Genomic DNA, 18,781 nt, shown 5'->3' with positions numbered 1-18,781 from the left:
ACAATTGCGCCACCGTCTCCACCACCACGCCGCGACCTCCATCATCAATCTCCTTTCTCACCGGTGCATCAACGGACCACCATTCCCGCCACCACAGCGCCTTAACCATTAACGTCGTGATACCACCGTCAACCTTCACGCCGACACAACGCTTCTCGCTCTTCATCTTCGAACCTCTAGCCACCATCGTCGAAACATCACGAGCCTTCTCCTGCGCGGAACGCAATCGCGATTACTCCATTCGCGCCACTATGGCCGCCGCAACCACGAACTCGCACCTGCAGCAACCCAAATCCCAGAATCGCGAAGACCTTCATCGCAAGATCCACCATCATCAGAGCACTGTACGCCTCCTCCTCCGAAATCATCACCATCACGCCGCTGCAGAATGTATCCTCGCCATCATCTCCAACCCCAAACCTGCAAAAAGAAAACCAATCAGGAACCAAAAACGCAACAACGCGTTCTCGTGGCGGCATAGAAGCTTTCCCCAATCTGAAACCCTAATTTTAGGTGGAAAGGGGCTGACACGTGTCAGTCCCTCATTGGGCACGTTTCTCTGGTCAAAAGTGGTCAATCCTGTTTGAATCTGGTCAAGGATGGACAACTGAGGGGCTTTCTTGCAATTTCAGAAATTCAAAAGGGGCTAAAGTGCAGATAGAAGAAATTTCAGGGTATTTGTGCAATTTTGGAAAGTCAGAAAAGATAAAAAAATAAAATTCAGTTGTTGAATTAATTTAATTTCGGAATATCAACAGAAAATATCTTCCAAATAATGTTATAATTATTTAAATCTTTTAATTATTTGGAAGATATAAGATAAAAGATTCTATCAACTGAATATTCACAGTCCAAGCCCAATCAAGCCTATATAAAAAGACCTATGGGACTTCACTTCATTCATTCATTCTCTCATACTCCTCTCACTTTTCTTTCATGTTGTATTCAACTCCATTCATGGAGAACTAAGCATCTAGGGCTATTATACTGTAATTCCATTATGGATTCTGAGGTTAGATTGATTTAATGCAATTGTTTACTTTGGTTATTAATTTAAGTTGTTCTCTCTATGTCTTTTATCTCTCTATCTTGTTAAAAGCAAAGATTTTTTCATCATAATGTGTTTGAATCTACATGCATATTGAATATATGAGTTTTAGGGTTTCTAGGTTTAAATTGAGAATCTACTTTGATTGATTAGCTTTTAATTTGGTTAGGAGATTTAAGAATAGACATGATTAAACACAATAAAATTTGATTGAGAATGTACTTTGGTTGAATTTATTGTGAATAATCTAGAAAGGTTTTGCATTTGATTGAGAATTTACTTTGGTTAAATGCATGATCGCCCTCAAATTAATTAAGAATGTACTTTAATTAATTTGAAACTTAAACAATAATCAATTGAACAATTATCCGTGAATAACCGATGATGAATCTATCTTGGAAAAGTAGTGGAATTAGCCTATTTCATTGTAACTGTTTTTAAGTTTCTTATTTGCTCTTTAAACATTCTCCAAACATTACTTTTATCCATAAGCATTGCATAGTGATGACAAATTTATGAACACCGAAAACGGCGCCACAAACTTGTTTAACAATCGGCAAGTGTGACCGAATTGTATCAAGTAATAAAACTAGGTAAGACCAAGTATCGTTTTCCCAAAGGACTCACGACCTAGTTAGTTATCTGATTTGTTGATTATTTAAGACTTGTGAACAATTGATTGTAGGTTTTTAAATGGAAAAGACAGTAATTAAACATGTATGCATGAGTTTGATCAATGGCGAAAAGAGTAAAACAAACACGTAATGAATGATATGGATGAGTATGCTGTTGGGGTTATCAATTTCATCTTGTCCACTCTCATATACACTCTCGTAATGAAGGAGTTAAACAAAGCTAGCATTAAGCAAAGAGGAAAAACCCTAACTAATGATGAAAGAAAGCATAAGTCTTAAAGTAAGATGTTAAAACAAATTCCATATATGAGAGTTTCACAAGACTACATTGATTCCCCAACAACAATACAAGGTTTAGTTCACCGTATTCATGGTGAAACTAGATGAACAATAATGAAAGAATGGAAGATAAAACCCTAGAAAGGTGAAAAGGTAGCCTGAGCATCCAAGATCTTCCTTCAAAGGGGTGGAAAAGAGAATGTTTGCTTCGTCCCCGCGAAAGATACAAACCCTAGAAACACCTAAAGCTTATATAATGTTCGTAATAATACAGAAAATTAGGCCCAAGCCCAAAATAGTGCCGCTCAAAGGTAAGTGCGTGAGTTGTTTTCCTCCCCTCAGCGGCCTTTTCACCCCTCAGCGGAGACAACATGGGTTTCTGAGTGCCGCTGAGCGGTGGTTGCGACTTCTCCTTTTGCACTTTTTGATCTCTTTTCTGATTCCATTACTATCCTTCTTCACTTCTTTCACCAAATTCACCTTAAAACCTGCATAAAACACTGAAATCAAGCATAAACCTATCCAACTCTCTTATTTCCAAAAATATAACCAAAAGCATAATTTCAAGCTAGTTTCTAAGTGTTAAAGGTTGCTTTTAGTATCAAATTTAAGCATGAAAATAACAGTTTTTCAACTGTTATCACATAGCATTTGTAAGAGTCACAGATATTCAAAAGCAATTCTGTGTTCGTTGGGAGACGACTCAGGGTTACTTCAACCCTGTCTACATTCTTGAATACTACTTGGCAATACTGAAGTTGCCTTGAAAAGTAGTATTAATTTGATAGCTTCAACGACAGCCTATCATGGGCATGTGTGGATTTATGCCAATGTAGATTTGTGCATGTGTGGATGTATGAATCTGTGCATGGGTGCATGTGTACATGTGCATGTATGCACATGTATGCATATGTGCATGTATGTATGCATGTCTATGCATTTGTGCATGCATTCGCATATGTACGTATGCATGTATGCATGTGTGCATTTATGCATGTATGCATCTATGCATGTGTTCATATATCCATGGATGGATGTATGCATGTGTGTCTGCATGTATGCATGTGTTTTTGCATGTATGCATGTATGCTTGGGTGCATGTGTGCATGTGTACATGTGTGCATCTATGCATGTGTGCATGTAGGCATGAATGCCTGTGTACGTGTGTGAATGTGTGCATGTGGGCATTTGTGCATATGGGCATGTGTGTATGGGTGCAAGTGTTCATTTGTGCATGATTTTGATGTGTTTATGTATGCATGTGTGCGCATTTTTGAATGTGTGCATGAATAAACGTATGCATGTGTATGGATGTATGCATGTGTGCATCTATGCATGTATGCATCTATGCATGTATGCATCTATACATGTATGCATCTATGCATCTATGCATCTATGCATGTGTTCATCTATCCATGTATGGATGTATGCATGTGTGTTTGCATGTATGCATGTATGCATGTGTGGTTGCATGGATGCATGTATCCACGTGTGCATGTATGCTTGGGTGCATGTGTTCATGTGTGCATCTATGCATGTATGCATGTGTACATGTGTGCATCTATGCATGTATGCATGTGTGTATCTATGCATGTGTGCATGCATGCATGTATGCCTGTGTACATGTGTGGATTTGTGAATGTGGGCATTTGTGCATATGGCCATGTGTGCACGGTGCAAGTGTTCATTTGTGCATGTTTGCATGTGTTTATGTATGCATGTGTGCGCATGTTTGAATGTGTGCATGAATAAACGTATGCATGTGCACGTATGCGTGTGTACATGTGAGCGTGTGTGCACGTGTTCATGTGTCCATGTGTGCATGTGTCGATGTGTACATGTGTGCACATATACATCTTTGTATTTGTGCATTTATGGATGTGTTCATGTATGTATGAGTGCATGTATGAATGTATGCATATCTGCATTTTTGCATGTACGCATTAGCGCATGCATGTGCATATGTATATGCAGTTATGCATGTGTACATCTATGCATCTATGTGTACTAGCATGTGTGCACCTATGTATGTATACATCTAAGCATGTGTGGGTTCGTGTATGCATGTGTCCAAGCGTGTGTATTAATATGCACATGTATGTATGCATGTACGCATGTATTTATGTGTGCATGTATTGTTGTATGCATGTGTGCGTTTGAATGTGCATGTAAGCGTGTGTGCATTGTACGTGTGTGCATGTGCTCATGTATGCATGTGTGGATATATGCGTGTGTGCATGGGTGCCTGTGTGCATGTTTGCATTGTTGCATTTATGAATGTATGCATATGTGCATATATGCATGTATGCATGTGCGCATGCATATGATTGCATGTGTATATGTACGGATGTAGGTATGCATGTGTGCATGACTACATCTATGCATGTATGCTTGTGTGCATGTATGCGTGTATGCATGAAACCATGTGTGGGTTCATGTATGCATGTGTGCAAGCATGTGTATTGTATGCATGTGTTCATGTGTGCATGTGTGCATGTTTCCATGTATGATCCTCTGCTTTTATGCAAGTTTGCATGTATGTATGTATGCATATGTGCATGTATGCATGTGTGGTTGGGCATGTATGATTGTGTAAGTATGCGTGTGTGCATATGTGCGCATGTGCATGTATGCATGTGTGCAAGTATGCCTGTGTGCGTGTATTCATTTATGTGTGTCTGCTTGTGTACTTGTGAGATGTGTGCATGTATGCATGGGTGCATGCATGCTTGTGTGCGTGCATTCATGTATGCTTGTACGCATGTGTGCACGTGTCCGTGTGTGCATGTATGGATGTTTGAATGTATGCACGAAGAAACGTATGCATGTGCACGTACGCGTGTGTGGATGTGAGCGTGTGCATGCGTTCTTATGTCCATATGTGCATGTGTGGATGTGTGCATGTGTGCACATATACATGTCTGTATTTGTGCATTTGTGCATTTTTTCATGTATGCATTAATGCATGTATGAATGTATGCATATGTGCATGTTTGAATGCATGCATGTGTGCATGCATGTGGATGCATGTGCATATGTACGTATGTACTTACACATTTGTTCATCTATGCGTGTAAGCATGTGAGCATCTATGCATTTGCGGGTTCATGTATGCAATGGTGCAAGCATGTGTATGAATATGCATATGTATGTATGCATGTGTGCATGCGTGTGCATATGTCTGTATGCATGTATGGATGTATGCATGTATGCATGTATGCCTATAAGCATATGTGCATGTATGCATGTGTGCATGTGTGCTTGTTTGCATCTTTGCGTTTGCGTTTGCATTTGCATGTAAGCGTGTGTGCATGTGTGTGTGTGTGCGAGTGTGTATGTGTAGATGTTGATGGACAAATTTGTAAGCACCAAAATATGATGTCACAAACTTGTTTCACAATCGGCAAGTATGACCGAATCGTTCAAGTAATAAACTTGGTAAGACCAAGTATCGTTCTTCCCAAAGGACTCACGGCCTAGTTTAGTTGTGTGGTTTGTTGATTAACTAAGACTTACAAACGAAATAATTGGATTATATTATGCAAGACGAAAACTAAACATGTATGCATGAATTGATCAATGGCAAAGACAAAAGATAAACACTTTCAATGGATTATATGAATGAATATGTTGTTGGGGGTCAATTTCATCTCATCCACTCTCATACATTTTAGGAATTCAACATTCAAATCATCATTGTTAATGCCACTCTCTAAAGTACCATTCTAGATGGCTTCTCCCTAATCAAATAGTTCATACAATTCCTAGCATTCCTAATGATTAGTTCATAAGTGCAGGAGCTTAACGACAACCAATATAACATTGGGAGAAATTCCCCGGATCTAGACTTCCCCGTACGTGTCCGTATCGACAAAACCAATAATCATGCAATAGAATGAGTTAAACAATGCAAGCATTGAGCAAAGAGGAAAAACCCTAACTAATGATGAAAGAAAGCATAAATCTTAGATTAAGATGCAAGCATAAATTCCATATATGAGAGCTTCAAGAGATTACATTGATTCCCCAACAAACATACAGAGTTTAGTTCACCATATTCATGGTGAACCTAGATGAATTACAATGAAAGTATGAAAGAATAAACCCTGAAAAGGTGAAGAGGTAGCCTGAGCATCCAAGATCCTCCTTCAAAGGGGTGGAAGAGAGAGTGTTTGCCTCCGTTCTGCCAAAGATGTCTAACCCTAGGACGTGCAAGTCCTTATATACTATTCTAGAGTTACAAAAGATTACAAAAGCCCAAGCCCAAAAAGTACCGCTCAGCGGTGAGTGCGCGTCACGTTTCTTCCCCTCAGCGGCCAGTTTGCCCCTCAGCATGACTCCCGCAACCTTCTGAGTGGAGGTTGCGACAACGGCGGACGTTGACGGTGGAACGACAGTGGCAGCTAGGGTTTGGATTAGGGTTTCTCTTTGGAGAAGATGATGCACATGTGTTAGGGCTGAGGTGGCGAGATGTGGTTGGCTAGATCTGTGTGGAGAGGATTTGGACACGTGGCATGATCTGGTGGAGTCTAGCTTAGGAGGGGTGTGTATAGGAAACTTAGGGAGGTGTAGTAGAAATGGCTTAGTGTTTGGGCTTGGTCTTTGGCTTGTTTCAGAAATAGGAGTGTATGTAGGGATTTTAGGGGGTGCAAGGGTAAAGTCTGCCTGTTTGTCCCATCTGTACATTATTTTCCAAATAAAACCTGATTTTGGGCCTTGAATTGCCAATTGAACCAATAGACTGTATAATCTCAGCTGCACAAATAAACATTAGAACATCCAAGAATAATTTATGCGCTAAAACTCACTTTTTACGGCTCTTTAATTCCCAAACCCAACAATTCCAATCATCACAAATTCATTTCAAATCAACCATTTAAGCACAATTATGTCATCAAAAATTTGAATTTAAAAGCATAAATGTGGGCATAAACATGCACTCATCAACTACCTATCATTGTTGCCCCCGGTACATCATCTGTGGGGCCTCCTCCTACCCCCTACAATACAGCCTCCTACCCCTGTGGTAGACCCTACTCCTACCTCTGCAATACACCCTTCTCATACCCTTGCAACACACCCTTCTACTACCCCTATAGCAGACCCTTTTCCGCCTCCTGTGATTATAACACCCACTCCTCCTCCTATGGTTATAACCCTCACTCCTCCCCCTGTGGTTATTACCCTCACTCCTCTCCGTGACCCTACTTCTATACCTTTCTCATCTTGCATACCGCCTTCTGAGACTGTCACACCATCTGCTGATCCAGATTCAAGTGGTGATGGTGAAGGTGTTGACCCGCACCACCATGATCGACCATGGATTGAGCCGTGTGCTAAAGGGTAAGATTTTAATCTCTTGATATAATTTGATGTTTAAACCATACTGTAATTGAAATGACTTTTATTATGTAGGTTTATTCCATCTAGGGTTGCTTCCCAGGCCATCACACGTTCAATTAAGCAACAGTTTTTAAGTCCATGGCCTACTTGGGGAGTAATACCTAATGACGACAAAAAGCCATTCTGGGAGCGCTTTCAGGTGAACAATCCATTAAACTAATTGTCCCTCTTATTTTATCCCTCTTATTTTAGTATGTTCATTAATCAATGTTTGTTCTATTTAATGTTACAGATGAAGGTGCAGTGGAAACCTGAACATGAAACACAGATACAAAGAAATTTCCACATGAAAGCATCTCATCAGCTCTCAGAGATGTTTAGGGATGCCCGCAATGCAAGAGAGCGCCCTTACTGGCTGGGCGAACAAATTTGGAACTCTTTATTGGCTCATTGGAATACAGTAGAGTTTCGCAATAAGTGTGCCAAGGCGCAGAGAAATAGAGCATCTGAAAAGGGTGGCACCATGCATACTGGTGGGTCGATAACCATTCATGAGCATGCCATTCGTATGGTAAAATTTCATTACATAACTTCACCTTTCATATATAAGTTATGTATTTTCTATTTCATATGTACACTTCTAATTGTAAATTATGTTACAAGCACAAGCTCTGGGACGGGCGGTCCATGTTGATAAGGTCTTTGCACAGACTCATGTAAGGAAGGGCACTAATCAATTCGTTGATGAAAGATCTCAGAAGACTCATGTAAGCAAATAACACTATTAAATTTACTAATTTTTGATTTATGTTATTCTATCATTCCCTAACATTGCTTTTAATGTTTCAACAGGAAGAATTTTCTACGAGACTTTCACAGGTTAGATCTGAACATGAGTCAGCTCCTACACCGGATGATGACAGTAATGCAGAAGACGATATTCGTAGGACACAGTGCTGGGTCGAGATCGTTGGTGGGAAGAAAAAGGGACGAGTGTACGGTGCAGGACAACTTGTTGCAAACTATACAACATCGAGAGGAGGTACTCTGAAGCACCAACCTTCTTCTTCCACCACTGCTCCTAACGAGGTCGTTCTCCGCCTCACGCAGGCACTAGAGCAGCGTGACCAGGAAATCACTGATCTGAGAGCAGAGTTTACAAACTTTAAGGCCCTGGTCATGAGAGTGTTGCCTGAAACTTCACAGGATGAATTGAATATCCCTCCGACCCAGCCACGACCCTCCTCGTCACCCGCTGCCCCGCAGCAGCCCACATCAGTCCAACCCTCATTAGTCCAACCCTCATCAGTCCAACCCACACCAGTCCAGCCATCAATAGAGGAGCACGATGATGAAGATAATTCTAATGATAACTATGTACATTATTAGTTTCATTTTGTTATTACATGTTATAGAACAATTTCGATATTAGAACATTTGGAGTTTAGATGATTTCGATGTTAGATCAATTGGATGACTTTGGATGTTACAATGTCATTATGTTACATTGTTTTATGTTTGAACTATAAATACATCTTGTATGGATTAATGGATGTTGTATGGATTAATGGATGTTCTATGGATATTGATCAATGATTGCATCTTTGAGATGCACATTATGTACGTCTGTATATATCTGAAAACTGTTATGTAGGTCTGTTTGTGTTGTTGGTTTCATAAGAAATACAATTGTCTCTTACATTTCCCTCCAACTTACCGAAGGCTTTTGCCCTTCGGTAAAAACCTACGTTACCTAATTACCGAGGGCTTCTGCCCTTCGGTAATAACCGAGGGCTTCTGCCCTTCGGAAATTACCGAAGAGTTCTGCCCTTCGGTAATTACCGAGGGCTTATTGGTCGTCGATAAGCCGTCTGTAAATACCCTTTACCGAGGGCTTCTGGCATTTTCCGAGGGCTTGTGGCCTTCGGTAATGCCCTTCTTTTTTGTAGTGAATAAACGTATGCATGTGCACGTATGCGTGTGTACATGTGAGAGTGTGTGCATGTGTTCATGTGTCCATGTGTGCATGTGTGGAAGTGTACATGTGTGCACGTATACATCTTTGCATTTGTGCATTGGTGCATATGTCCATGTATGCATGGGTGCATGTATGAATGTATTCATATCTGCATGTTTGCATGTATGCATGTGCGCATGCATGTGTATGCATGTGCATATGTACGTATGCAGTTATGCATGCATCTATGCGCGTTAGCATGTGTGTATATATGCATGTATGACTCTAAGCATGTGTGAGTTCATAAATGCATGTGTGCAAGCATGTGTATTAATATGCATATGTATGTTTGCATGTATGCATGTATTTATATGTGCATGTATTGTTGTATGCATGTGTGCATGTGTGCTTGTATGCATGTGCGCATTTTCATGTGCATGTAAGCGTGTGTGCATGTGTTCATGTATGCATGTTTGGATTTATGCATGTAAGCATGTATGCATGTGTGCATGGGTGCGTGTGTGCATGTGTTCATATGTGCATGTGTGCATTGTTGCATGTATGAATCTATGCATATGTGCATGTTTGCATGTATGCATGTGCGCATGCATATGTTGACATGTTCACATGTACGTATGTAGGTATGCATGTGTGCATCTATGCATGTGTGCATTTATGCATGACTACATCTATGCATGTAAGCATGTGTTGGTTCATGTATGCATGTGTGCAAGCATGTGTATTGTTTGCAAGTGTTCATTTGTGCATGTGTACATGTTTCCATGTATGCATGTGTGCGTGTATGCAGGTTTCCATGTATGCATGTGTGCGTGTATGCAGGTTTCCATGTGTGCATATGTGGATGTTTGCATGTATGCATGTGTGGTCGTGCATGTATAATTGTGCAAGTATGTGTGTGTGCATGGGTGTGTGTGAGTGTGCATATGTGCGTGTGTGCAAGTGTGCATTTGTGGATATGTGCATGCGTGAATGTATGCATGTATGTATGTGTGCATGTGTGCATATGGGTGTGTGTGCATGTATGAATGTATGTGTTTGCGCATGTGCATATGTGAATGTATTCATATGTGCATTTTTCATGTCTGCATGCATATGTACGCATGTGAAAATGTACGTATGTAGGTATGCATGTGTGAATTTATGCATGTTTACATCTATGGATTTATGCATGTGTTGGTTCATGTATGCATGTGTGCAAGCATGTGTATGAGTGTGCAAATGTTTGTACGGAGGTATGCATGTGTGCATTTATACATCTATGCATGTATGCATGTAAGCATGTGTGGGTTCATGTATGCATGTGTGTAAGCATGTGTATGAATATGCATATGTATTTATGATTGTATGCATGTGTGCATGTATACATCTATGCATATGTGCATCTATGCATGTATCCATGTGTACACGTGCGCATGTTTGCATTTGTTCTTGTGAGCATGTGTTCAAGTGTTCATTTGTGCATGTGTGTATGTATGCATCTATGCATATATGCATGTATGCCTGTATGCCTGTATGAATTTATGGATGTGTGCATGTATGCATGTGCGTATTTATGTGTGCATGTGTGTGTGTGCATGTGTGCATCTGTCCTTGTATACATGTAAGCATGTACGCATGTACACATGTGTGCATGTGTGCATGTATGCATTTGTGCATGTGTGCATGTGTGAATGTATTCATAAGTGCATGTATGCATGTGCGTATTTGTGTGTGCATGTGTGTGTGTGTGTGTGTGTGTGCATGCATGCATGTGTGCATCTATCCTTGTATACATGTAAGCATGTACGCATGTGTGCATGTATGCATTTGTGCATGTGTGCATGTGTGAATGTATCCATAATTGCAATTTTGCATGTGTGCATGCATATATATGCATGTGCATATGTACATATGTTGGTATGCATGTGTGAATCTATGCATATTTGCATTTGTGCATGTATGCATGAGCATCTGTGCATCTATGCATGTATGCACTTGTGGGTTCATGTATTCATGTGTGCAACAATGGGTATGAATATGCAAATGTATGTATGCATGTGTGCATATGTCTGTATAGACGTATGCATGTATGCACGTATGCATGTATGCATATGTGCATTTATGCAAGTGTGCATGTGTGCATATGTGCATGTGTACATGTGTGCATGTATTCATTTATGTGTGCATGTGTGAATGTATTCATATGTGCACATGTATGTATGCAGGTATGATGCTCTTTGGGCTTACAGAACGGCAATGAAGATGTCGATGGGATTATCACCATTTCAATTAGTACTCAAACATTATGGAGTGAAACATAAGGTAGCTGCACCTTATCATCCACAAACCAATGGACAAGCTGAGGTATCTAACAGAGAAACAAAAAGGATCCTGGAAAAAACAATGACTTCATCAAGAAAGGATTGGTCACTAAAGCTGGATGATGCTCTTTGGGCTTATAGAACGGCAATGAAGACATCTATGGGATTATCACCGTTTCAATTAGTCTATGGGAAAGCATGTCATTTGCCAGTGGAGTTGGAGCATAAAGCACTGTGGGCTTTGAAATTTTTGAATTTTGATCCTCATGAAACTCAAAGAACACGCAGAAGGCAGATTCTAGAGCTTGAAGAAATGCGATTACATCCATATGATTCATCCAAGGCTTATAAAGATAAGATCAAATTCTATCATGACAGGAAGTTGGTAAATAAAGTTTTTAATCCAGGACAACAGGTACTATTATTCAATTCAAGATTGATGATATTCCTTGGGAAATTGAAGACAAAATGGTCAGGACCATTTGTAGTAAAAGGAGTGCATCCACATGGAGCAATTGAAATATTTAATCCAGCCGCTGATGATCCATAGAAAAGCTGGGTGGTGAATGGTCAACGTCTCAAGCCTTACTTAGGGGGAGAAGTGCAACATTTGTCCGCAATGATGCAATTGGTTGATCCTTGAAATTTTGGGTCAGGCTCGTGACGTTAAGCAAGCGCTACCTGGGAGGCAACCCAGTTGATTGATTTTATCTGTATTGTTTGTTTTGATCCTGCTTTAGTTGCATAATAGGGTTGTGCATGAGTGATCTTTTAATTTTATTACAGGGAGCCAGTGAGGGGTATGTTTAGGACGCATTTAGGTTAAGCTAAGGAGAAGGAGAGCACTTCCCGTAAGTGCCGCTGAGCGGTAGTGTCGCAGACTAGGCTTAAGTTGCCCCTTAGCGGAACCCGAGCCCATTAGGGTATTTTTATACCCTAAGTTGCGCCTTAGTTTCTCTTGTTATACTCTTCTCTACACACTCCTACATACTTTTTCAAAGGATCTCTACAACTTTTCCCTCATCCCTCTTGAGAAAATCTCTCTTTCACTCACTTTCTCACTAGTTTTCCATCTAAGTTTGGGGTTGGGAGAGAGCATCATGGGGCTGAGTTTTTCAAAACACTAAAGCAGGATTTGTTTTATTATTTACTTATTTTTGTTTAGGGTTTGATGTACTCAATTGGAAACTTTATCTGTTATGATGGTTTGCTTATGATTGTGAATGTTTGATAAGTAATGCTTGATGATGATTTGATATAGATTGATGTTGAGATGTGCACATTACATGCTTATACAGGTGGTTCACAAGCTTTGTAAACAAATGCAAGTTATTGTGATTGTGATTGTGATATTAGGCAGGATGTGTATGTCAAATGTGAATGAGCTTATATGTGAGGTTTTGAGCTCTAGAGTTTTTGTGATTGAGTGCTATTAATTTGGAAGCATGAATAACTTTGCCCAGGTTTTCTATGATTGAATCAATTGCTTGTGTGCATTATATGATCAAGGCCATTTTTTGGTAACCCTTTTATTAGCCAAATGCATGATTTTAGCCCCACATAGGAGAGCACTATGTGTTCTATCCTTTGAACCCTTAGCCTTGAACATAAATTTAAAACCCTTGTTGGAAGCTTTACCTTGAGTTAAGTAGAAAATATTTTGTGGTATTGACAAATGTTCAAGTTTGGGGTTGTTGGAAAATAGAAAGGGAAATTGAAAGCATTGAGCTAAAAGCTAAGAAGTAAATATGTGAAAAGCAAAAGAAAAAAAAAGAAAAGAAAAAGTAAAGCTCAATGCAAAAGAAAGTTAGGAATAAATAAGAATGATTGTGTTTATATGATTCTCTTAACTCAAGGGTTTTGTGATCTAGAAAAACCAATTTTCTTGTAAGCCCAGCCACATTATAATCCATTGAAAAGTCCTTGTGATGATGCATGCTTGTGAATTTATTTGATTGTGATTAAATGAAAGGCAAAGTTAATTCATGTGACATTGTGATAGTAGAGCGAATGAGTGATTACCTCTTATACACTTGTGTTTGAGAGAAACACTTTACTTAGTGAGGAAATATTCAATGAGCACATGAACATCCATGCTTAGTTTATTGATCATTCATGAAAAATAGCATTTGATTGGATAGTAAGTGACTTTGTGAACACCAAAGCATGTGCACATCTTGATTGAAATCTTTGTCATAAGTTTGATTGAAGTTTTTACTTATCTTGAAAAGAGGATTTTGAATGGAGTGAACCATTATATTGATTGGTAGAAGATTGAGTTACATCTTGTTTGCTTGAGGACAAGCAAAGTTCTAAGTTTGGGGTTGTGATAACAGTTGAAAAACTGTTATTTTCATGCTTAAATTTGATACTAAAAGCAACCTTTAACACTTAGAAACCAGCTTGAACTCATGCTTTTGTTTATATTTTTGGAAATAAGAGAGCTGGATAGGTTTATGCTTCATTTCAGTGTTTTATGCAGGTTTTAAGGTGAATTTGGTGAAAGAAGTGAAGAAGGATAGAGATGGAATCAGAAAAGACATCAAAAAGTGCAAAAGGAGAAGCCGCAACTACCGCTCAGCGGCAGTTTACCACTGAGCGGCACTCACGAACCCACGTTGGCTCCGCTGAGGGGTGAAAAGGCCTCTGAGGGGAGGAAAACAACTCACGCACTTACCGCTGAGCGACACTATTTTGGGCTTGGGCCTAATTTTTTGTATTATTATGAACAATATATAAGCTTTAGGTGTTCCTAGGGTTTGTATCTATGGCGGAGACGAAGCAAACACTCTCTTTTCCACCCCTTGAAGGAAGATCTTGGAAGCTCAGGCTACCTCTTCATCTTTCTAGGGTTCTATCTTCCAGACTTTCAAGGTAGAATTGCTCTGGAGTGCTCTCAACACAATAACAATTCATTATGCTCAAAAGTGCCTTACAAGAGGTGGTGACATGTTTATATATAGGACTAAAAGTCCCTCCTATCAAGCACATATAGGACTAAAAGTCCCTCCTATTCTTGAGATTCAATATGTGCGTATGGGTGTTTTCAAATTTTCCGTGTTGTTCGTTATCATTCGTGCAATGTCTTGAGTATTTTGCTTTGTCTTGTTCATTGTTTGGTTTCTATACATCAATTGCTGCTTACAGTAGGTTCTGGTTGAGTCAATTTGTGTGTGCCAACTTTTCTTTGAGTCTTTTCCTCATTTTAATCGATCCATTTGTTCATTTGAGTCATTTTCATTGATGAATCATATTCTGTCATGTTTACAGTTATGTTTAATTGCTTAAAATGTCATAAATTCTGTGTTCAAAGCTGTATTTGACTTTTTTCCTGAGATTCTGGATTATATGATCAGTGGCTGTACACCATATGAGCTATGATACTGATGACAAATTTATGAACACCGAAAAACGACACCACAAACTTGTTTAACAATCGGCAAGTGTGACCGAATCGTATCAAGTAATAAAACTAGGTAAGACCAAGTATCGTTTTCCCAAAGGACTCACGGCCTAGTTAGTTATCTGATTTGTTGATTATTTAAGACTTGTGAACGATTGATTGTAGATTTTTAATGCAAAAGACAATAATTAAACATGTATGCATGAATTTGATCAATGGCAAAAACAGTAAAACAAACACGTAATGAATGATATAGATGAGTATGTTGTTGGGGTTTTCAATTTCATCTTATCCACTCTCATATACTTTAGGAATTCATCAATCTTTTCATCAATGTTAATGCCACTCTCTAAATCACCTTGTCAAGAAGGCCTATCCTTAATTACGAGTTCATACAATTCCTAGCATTCCTAGTAATTAGTTCTGAAGTGCAGGAGCTTAAAGGCAACCAATATACTATTGGGAGAAATTCCCCGGATCTAGACTTCCCCGTACGTACCCATATCGACAAAATCAATGATCATGACAATGAATGAGTTAAACAATGCATGCTTTGAGCAAAGAGGAAAAACCCTAACTAATGATGAAAGAAAGCATGTATCTCAAATAAGATGTTTAAACACTAATTCCATATATGAGAGTTTCACAAGATTACATTGATCCCCGAACAACAATACAAGGTTTAGTTCACCATATTCATGGTGAATCTAGATGAACAATAATGAAAGAATGAAAGATAAAACCCTAGAAAGGTAGAGAGGTAGCCTGAGCATCCAAGATCTTCCTTCAAAGGGGTGGAAAAGAGAGTGTTTGCTTCGTCCCAGCCGAAGATACAAACCCTAGGAAACCCTAAAGCTTATATACTATTCGTAAAATTACAAAAAATTAGGCCCAAGCCCAAAATAGTACCGCTCAGCGGCCTTTTCACCCCTCAGCGGAACCAACATAGGTTTCTGAGTGCCGCTCAGCGGTAAACTGCCGCTGAGCGGTGGTTGCGACTTCTCCTTTTGCACTTTTTAATGTCTTTTCTGATTCCATTACTGTCCTTCTTCACTTCTTTCACCAAATTCACCTTAAAACCTGCATAAAACACTGAAATCAAGCATAAACCTATCCAGCTCTCTGATTTCTAAAAATATAACCAAAAGCATGATTTCAAGCTAGTTTCTAAGTGTTAAAGGTTGCTTTTAGTATCAAATTTAAGCATGAAAATAACAGTTTTTCAACTGTTATCAGATACATTCATTGTGAGCTCGGGTGCATGCAAAAGTGACCTTAATCTCAGATTTAACGTGTTGTTGATGTGTATTTTGATTTGCGTTTATTGTCATGGCCAATACATATTATTTCGATGATAAAAGGCTTGAATGAGTTCGTATCAGGTGCACACCACTTAAGCCATGAATTGTTGAAGCAAATAGCTTGGTGGCATCTTGTGAAAACTTCAATAGTATCAAAGTTGCAGTTGACCGATCTTCATTGTCTTGTTTGAGTCTAGTTTTTTGTTTTAAAATCTGTTCTGGCATATAGATCTTGCTGGAAATCTTGCATTAACTTCCTCGTGTCGTGTTCAAGCTTCAGATTGCTGTTTTAAAGTCATTTTCATCAATAATTTGTCAATTGACTCAATAAAACTTAAAACTGGTGGTGTGGTTGAGCTGTTTGATTGCATAATTTGCTATTGCAAGTTCAATTTTCGAATTACTATGTTCTGCATCCAATTTTAATGCAAAAAAAGTTTGTTTTGATGTTTTAAACATGTTGAGATAGTTAATTCGAGTTATATCAGCCTTTGTGCGTTTTTCACCTTTTGAAACCACCATTTCAAGTCAATTTTTTTTTTATGAAGCAAGTATAGTGCAGTACTAACATTTTGATTTGTGCATTTATGATTCAGTTGGATTGTAGTAAGAGCTAGGGTCTGTTGAATGAAATCAAAACAGGTGAAAAAGAATATCTATACAAGTTTAAAAAGCATTCAGACCTTGTACAATCGAAATAAGACAAGCTCCAAATCAGAAACTGAAAACATTATCAGTTATGAACTAATTTTTTTGGGGCATTTTATCAAACGCTTTTGTAAAATTTAGTACTGGAGTCACTTAACTGTTTATGCTCTAACTTGCTTGTTTTTCTTGCTTTCTTAATCCCCTCTAGAGCAATTATTAGGTTCATTTTTGAGTGCTTCCCTTCTTGATAGCTTTGTTTCTTGCTTGTCTTTGTTGGTTATCTAGTTTTGTCTGCAATGCATGTGAAATCTATTCTGCCAATCTTTAATTGAAGCTTTTAATTGCTTATTTCATCTGGTCTAGAGTTTCCTTGGTTAGAGTCTGCTTTGCTGTTTGAGTGGTTATCCTGTTTGTCCATCACTTTGCCTTAGCCTAACCATTTTCCTGAATTGAGAAATCTGATTCCATTCTGGTTTTTGGGATTTGAAAGAAGGTAAGTGTGAATGGTAGCATATTAGGTGGTGGTGATCCAGAGGATTCTTTGGCCTAAACTAAAAATTTCTCTTTTAAACCTTTCATTTGAGTGCTTTAAATTTTTTAAAGAGAAACCTCAGTGCTGTGAGCTTAGTAAGGCTAATTTAGCCTAAATTCCTTGGCATTTGCAAGAGAGTTCAGTTTCAATTAACCATTTGTTGACTGTGTTCATTGTGCAGGAAAAGAAATTGGAGTAATTAGATTGGATCAGCTGTGATTTGTTTCAACTGTAACTGCAATCACTGTTGTTTTAATTGATTATTGATTTCCTGGTGATGCTAGTTGTGCTTGTGAATGTTAAACTGTCATTGCACTCATTTTAGTTTCAAACATTGTCTGCTGAATTCATTGATATACTCACTGTTCTTGACTTCATGGTTTAATTGGGCATGTTGAATGCTGATTCTGATTTGATAAGACCTATGGGAACTTGGTAGATGTACAGGATTTGCAAATAATGTGCTGATTATTTTATGAGCATTTCTGGAAGTGCAACAACATTGTCTTAAAACTGCCAATTTCTGATTTGCCTCACATTACTCTTTGTCCATTTATTTGATTAGCATGGTCCATTGATTTCTGAATTAGTTTAGGACATTGTTCTTGACTAGTTTGGTCCATTGTTTCTGCCCAGTGTAATTCATTGATTTTTCTGAAAAGGCTGCTCTTGTCATAATCAGTTGTGCATCAATTTGTTTTTAATTGCCAATGCATCCTCCAGTTTTAGGAAGTGATTAAAGCACCTAAATTCTAGTTTTAACTTGGCGGTTGAATTAATTAGGTGGTTAGTTTCTGCATTGAATTACATCCAATCTGAATTTAGTTCACTATCCATTTGCACTTGCTGGATTTTGTTGAGATTTATGTGTGCAGAGCTGATGTTTGAGAGTTTAGTTTGAGCAGATGTTTACTGAGAAAACAGTAACCTAAGCACTTCATGTGGAAGCTTTGAACTGAAGGGAGTTTCTTTTACCTAAAATGGCTTATGCTTTGATTGAACTGTTCTTGTCATGGTTTGTAATTACTTGTAATGTGTGAATTGTTGATGTTGGTCTGAATATCTGTGCAGGTTTTCTCTGTGCAACACATTGTATTGGACAGTCAATAGGAACCTTTCTCTGCATCAAGTGTACAAGCCCAAGAAAGGGAATACTCATTTAATTGTAAATCCCCTCTTCCAATATATTTAGTTAGCAGTTCTCTGATCCACCTTTGTACATTTGTGATTCTAGAGTTGAACCCAAGAGCTAGGAGACCCCAAAGTTATCCAGAAGCAATAAGTCTAAGTGCGTATAAAGGCTTTGAAGAAAAA

The sequence above is a fragment of the Vigna angularis genome, chromosome 10 (genome assembly GCF_016808095.1).
Source record: "Vigna angularis cultivar LongXiaoDou No.4 chromosome 10, ASM1680809v1, whole genome shotgun sequence".
NCBI classification, from domain to species: domain Eukaryota; kingdom Viridiplantae; phylum Streptophyta; class Magnoliopsida; order Fabales; family Fabaceae; genus Vigna; species Vigna angularis.
Note: the sequence above shows the minus strand (reverse complement) of the source record.